General features: G+C 37.1%; 1 pseudogene; it reads left to right on the forward strand.

Annotated features, from left to right (window-relative positions):
* Nucleotides 1-660: 660 nt before the first annotated feature.
* Nucleotides 661-6,021, forward strand: LOC101419471 (actin-related protein 2/3 complex subunit 2 pseudogene; annotated as a pseudogene).
* The last annotated feature ends 349 nt before the right edge of the window (nucleotides 6,022-6,370 follow it).

Below are 6,370 nucleotides of genomic sequence, written 5' to 3' on the forward strand. Positions count from 1 at the left end.
CCCAAACAGTGGAGGAAGTTTTAAAGCTGTTATTAATTTGGGTGAATGAGAAGCAGTTAGTATCAGAAGCCATGATATGTGAAAAAGCAGAATTGTTGCATGCCGATCTTTTTTTAAAAAATTATTTTAAAAAAGATATTTAGATTACATAAATGTTACATAAAAATAAAGGGGATTCCCATATGCCCACTCCACGCATCACCCACATTTACCCACATTAACAATATCCTTCATTAGTGTGGTACATTCATTGCAATTGAAACAAACCAGAACCAAGTAATGAGAGTATTGAAGTTTTTAAGGCCAGCCATGGCTGGTTTGATAATTTTAGAAGAGGACCAGCATCCATAGTGTTGTGAAGCATGGCAAGGCAGCAAGTGCTAATAAAAAGGCTGCGATGAATTTTTCAGTGAATTTCAAGACTACAAAGATGATGAGGGTTTTATTCTCCACCAACTTTTTAACTGTGGCTTGGTTTTTTTTTGGTAAAAAAAAAAAAGCCAAGGAGAACCTACATCATAAAAGAGGAGAAGTCATTACCAGGCCAGAATTTGTGGCGAGAAGCTGTGACTCAGAGAATTTGAAGGGTTTGAGACTGACCCCAAGCCTGCAGGTGCAGAGGGTAGAGTTGTGCAGGATATTGTGTCTTTGGGCCAGTCCATGGCTCTGGAGGTCGATGCTGCTGCAATTGAGGAGTCAGTGGAGGAACATCGTGAAGAGCTCAGCACTGAGGAGCTGCAGGAACCACAAAAGGAGCAGCAACAAGAGGTGGCTGAAGAGATTTCTTCAGGTGAGGAGGTAAGGGAGGATGTCCTCAGTTCCTTGATAAAAGAAATGTATGCAAACGGGGAGAAGTTCAAAACTTTGTGGAGAAGTACTATCTGGACAAAGCTCTGGCAAGCAGATGGGAATTTATGGAATGACCAAACAAGTCACACCTTAGAGGAATTCTGAAAAGAAGACATAAGCAGTCCTCATTGGATAAGGTTTTAGTGAAGGTGACAAAGAGTTTCCCCAGTTCCTTGATAAAAGAAATGTGTGAAAAATGGGCAGAAGTTCAAAACTTTGTGAAGAAGCACCATCTGGACAAAGCTCTGACAAACAGAAATGTGAATTTATTGAATGGCCAAACAATTTCACACTTTCAAGGAATTCTGAAAAGAAGACAGAAGCAGTCTTCATTGGGTAAGTTTTTAGTGAAGTTGACAAAGAGTGTGTCAGAGTCTATGGTGCAAGTTGAAAAAAGGCAGAATAGAGAAAGAACACCTGAAGTGTAAGTGCCCGATGTTCTATTGGAGGGGGATTCTCCTTCCAGGCAGCACTCCATGTAACCTCTCCTCCCCACCACACTCCTCCCACCATCCCATCAGACCATGGACTCTTCTCAATGCAGGTAAAGTGAAATTTTTATTTTATTTAATCTAAGTATTTATTGATTTTTAGGTTTATTTCTCATGTAAATTAATGATATATGCTCCTATCTCTTTACATATTGCCTTAAAAATGTACATTGTCTTTGGTTTGGGAATGCATTAAATTTATTTGCATTATTCTTTATGGGAAAAATTTGTTTGATACTCGTCATTTTTGGTTCTCATCACACCTCCCAAAACAAATTAATGATGAGTACTGAGGTAGCACAATAGTAGGAAAGTTTCTAGGTGAGCTATAGCATCTGAGAAACTAAGCCTGCTACTACACTATAGAGGACCTCTCATGGAATGACTGGGAGATAAAAACATGATTTTTCTTTCTCTTAAGTTCAATGCCCCTCCAAGTATGCAGGAAGTCCTATTCCTTTCTAACATTCCCTCAGGAAATTTACTCTCACACTGAAGCAAAGGGTAGTATTTTTAGTGATTGCCACTTCTTAGATTCAAGTGAAACTAATCCAGATGTCTCATGGCAATGGGAAATAATAGGAAAGATTGAACATGATGGATACGAAGTCAAAACTGAATCTCCTACAGCATGATTCCTCAAAATAATATTTTAAAACATAGATATTTCCAGCTCCAGTTATGTGCAGAATCAAAGTGACTAAATGTATCCAGCTATTTTTCGTTTGTTTGTTTTTCAGCCTGAATTATTACTGAGGTTGTTTTAGGGGAACAAAAACCACAAGTAAGTGTGATTCTCAATGCACAGGGGCAAAGTAAAAGAATAGACATTTTAGCAATTGGAGTAAAAAGGGCTGACGGAGATATCAAACAAATCCTAGCTACTGCTAGGAAACAATCCAAATGACTGTCTGAGTTTTGGAGAGTTCAAAAGGGGAATTCAAGCTTGACCTGTAACAACTTTGGGAAAGGATGTAGAGCAAGCTGACAGAGTCATTGTCAGAGAGGATTGTTTGAATATGGATAGGAGAACAAGTCGAAGAAGTTAGCATGCATAGATGGCTGAAAATAAAATCACGTTCCCCTTCACAGGCAAGGAAAAAGATGTGTGAGAGAAAATAAAGCATGCCTGTTCCTTTCCAAAGAGAGACTCTTCTTTGAGACTTCTGCCTTCCTGAGGTCCCAACCTGCCTACAAGATTGCTCAAGGTCTGCATTGTTGCATTTTGGAAGATTGTCTATACTCTGAAAGCACCATGATTGAGTGTTGCCCAAGCACTGAAGAATGGGTAGTCAAACGTTGCTGCTATTTTCCCAGGGTTCTTTCTCTGTCGGGGGTACAGAAATAGTCATTTTCCTTTTTTCAGTGAACTATGGTAGGGCGAAGTGGTTGACTAGGCACTGATAACATAAGAACTACACTTCCTTTGGCCAACTATTTGCATCATTTCAACGTGCCTTTTGAATAGGGCTTGATCTAAAAGAGGGAAATCGAGGAGTTTCAGTGTGAAGAGGCAGTCTTTGTTTCAGTCACCCTTTCGAGTGCCTTGCTGTACATGAGGTGAGAAGTCTTTTCCTAAAAGAAAGTCAAAAGGCATTATTGTTTCTTCCTCAAGCATCAGCACCCTACCAGACTGCATAGAAAGTTGGTAGCCAAAGGAGAAGCATGAAGGGGCAGAAACAATACTTTCTAGCATGTTGCAAAGACAGAAATGCACCAAAACCGGAGGGCAATATTTTCTTTGGGGTTTAAAATATAAAAATTTCTTTATAAAGTCTGGCTTGTCCTCAAAATGTCTCAGAATATACTTTGCAGTCTTTATCGTTCCAGAGGCATCATTTCTCTAAATGTAAAATCCCAAGGTTTCTCTTTGAATTTTAATAGTCTAGGTAGCATGTGGTAGAACAATAAAACCTTAAATTTTAAGACTACACTCTCTAATAAAATTGGTTATTTTAAATTTTGGGGAAAGAAAATGATTTAATTTTACGTTTTAAGTTTGCACACAGAGTTAAACTTTTTACACCCAGGAAAGCTCAAGTGCTAACATAATAAAATTAAGCAAAATAAATTCCTTCTTTTGCTTTATTTGTTGTCCATGTATTGAAGGTGAATTGAATTATTAGTGTGTATTAAAACATTCATATGCAAATGTAACTTTTATGTTTGACATTTAGAGTTTCTAAATGGGTTTTTGATTTCTTGCCTTTAAAAGTAAATGATGGGCAGGAAAAAAAGAAATTATTTTTTTCAAAAATTGAATAAATTAAAGGAAAATTTAAAGTTTCAAACATGAAACAATAGTCCAAAAATTAAAATGAGGAAAGGTGAAAAAAAAGAGTGATTTAAGATGATTGGATGATGGCAGAAAGAAGAAAAGATGTTTTCACAGATATACTAAGCAAAACACATACACTTACAATAATATATACAGGAGAGAGTAATTCTAAGAAGAGGATGAATGGAATAGATTTTACAATGTGAAGCTAATCATTGAGATTTTGAGTATTCATACAAGTAAAGAAGAGTAAGAAGAGTCCTTTCATATCTTAAAGAATGTAAAACATGATAAGATGTGAAAAAATGACTCTGTCATATTGCATTTTGGTTCAATGGACTGGAGATGAGTAAACATTATAAAAACAAATCCTGAATTAAAGCTCAGGAAAGCCAAAGTCGTTCATTTTTTTCTAAACAGTTATTTTCTACTAAATTGGTATGCTGAAAAATCTTTTTCAAACCACAAGTGTATTTTTCCCACATCAAACAAGTGAAGTACTTTAAAGAAAAAAGAGAGAAGTACTTACGTTTGCAGAAACACTGAAGCTTGTATGAACATTAAAGTTTCCCTTGCAGGGAAAGATTAAAAAAGGATGTATGGAGAAGGATGAATGGAGTGGCATCCCATCAGACATCTTAGTTTAAATTGAAACTGCTGTGCCACTTGAAGTTTTAATTTAATAAGATAGTTACACTCTGAGAGCTACTGATAGAAAATGATTTACTACCTAATTAACTCAAAAAGGCATAAGCCATAAATTTACAACAGTTTCTTAATGCATAGGTATGATGGGAATTTTTGTGTGTTTTATATTAACATTTACTAAGACAACCCATAGGAAGTAATTTTTAATGGGAAGTGATTTAATAGCCTTTCAACATGAACATCAATGGAGCCATTCAAGCAAAAATCAATGACAACAATTTTAAACATTTTATAATTACTGTTTTTGAATTTAAAGCAAAGAAAAATTTATACACTGTCTTTTTTCCCAATTTTCTCTTCCTAAGGTACATGGGTTTTCCACCAGTGTCCTCATCTTTTTTCTTTAGCTAAACCTGTCATGAGTAACTAAAGATTATTTAACATTATGGTTATGGTTTTCTATAATAATTATATATTTTTATTTTTCTATACCTCTAAAAGGCATGAAATATGAGCATCTCTATTCTGGAAAACACATCAATGGTCATTTTTTGTCAAAGTCATCAATTTTAATTGGTATCTCTTGAGTGATAATTGTGTGCCTGAAACCAGAATAGTGCTTGTGATACAAGAGGCACAATAGATGTCCAGATCATGATTCCCAGTTTAAGGAGCCAAGAATGTATGTGGGAATATAAATCTACTTAGATGAAGAGCTTTTAAGGTTAAAACAGTAATAAATTGCTTGAAATTTTGTAAAAATAGAATTTCAAAAATTGAAGCAGTATGATAGAAGACCCCATAAAAATCTGCAAATGTTACTTTTACTGCTTCTATTTTGTTTGCAGTAGGCACATTTTGAACATGATAGAGAATCTCCTAGATAATGTGCTTGCTCATCTCCAGGCAGGGTCCTAGCAGCAGCTGGCCCCAGAAGGTGACCCCACCCAAACCACCACCACTGCCTCCCCACGGACAAGCCTGTACCCTCTCAACCCCCAGTTCTTCAAATCTTAATGGAGACAGAACAAAAGGGAAGGTCACTATTTCTTTGAAATTCTACAAGGAACTTCAAGCATATGGTGCTGAGGAGTTATTAAAGAAGGTACATGGGAGTTTCTGGGTAAATCCAGAATCAGGATATGTTTCTTTGCCATACAACTTTTAAAATCTCTCTGAATGCAAGAATTCAGTTATGCATCAGGCTGGTATGTTGAAATGAAACTGTTCTGGCTCTGTCTTTGAGAAATTCTCCCTAGTCCAAGAAGAGGACAAGGAAAGAGATAGCATGCATTATAGGCATGATGAGAGCATGCATGTTGGGATCAAAAAGGACAGGGTCTCAGTGTTCTACAGCACAACATCTAGAGATGATGATGATGTGGTCATTGGAAAGATGTTGATGCAGCATTTTAAAGAAGGACACAGAGCCAGCCACAAAGCTCAAGGTTTCTCGTTATCCACTTGGAACCAAGTCAGGAGCTGAAAGACACAGATCCACCATGGGCAACAACTGCCTATTGTGCTGTTCCTTCACCATCCCAATGCCAGTGCCCAAGATACCACCATCCACCTGATCCACATGTTTCAGGACTACCTGCAATACTACGTCAAGTACTGTGAGGCCTATCGTCATACACTGAGGTGGGTAAAATCACCTAACTTCCTTAAGGTGCTGAACTGTGCAAACTGGATGCTGAGAAAAAATAAATGTAAACAATCCCAGGAAGATGTTTTCAGCCCACCAACTCTTAGGCACAGAAGGAGGAAGTGACTGACAACTGAAAACTGGAATACTTGCTACTGGATAATGCAATTTAATGTTTCATCTCTTTAGGTTCTTAAGAGATTCTCACTTTTGGTTCCATTTTGTACATGGTTGGGAAATAATCTGCAGAAAATTCCTGAAGCCTTTGAGCACTCAGTTTAGGAAGTAAGGGCAAAGTCATCTGGAGAGAACAGCATGATAGCTTTAGTCACGGAGAACCAGGCTTTAAATTTTGTGCTAAAATGTGTATTTCAGAGAGACAGAGGGCTCTTTAGGGCTAGAAATCACCAGAAGAAAAGGGTAAGAAATGAGAAAGACTTCTGGGAGATACCGGTC

This window comes from Dasypus novemcinctus, chromosome 1 (assembly GCF_030445035.2).
Source record: "Dasypus novemcinctus isolate mDasNov1 chromosome 1, mDasNov1.1.hap2, whole genome shotgun sequence".
NCBI classification, from domain to species: domain Eukaryota; kingdom Metazoa; phylum Chordata; class Mammalia; order Cingulata; family Dasypodidae; genus Dasypus; species Dasypus novemcinctus.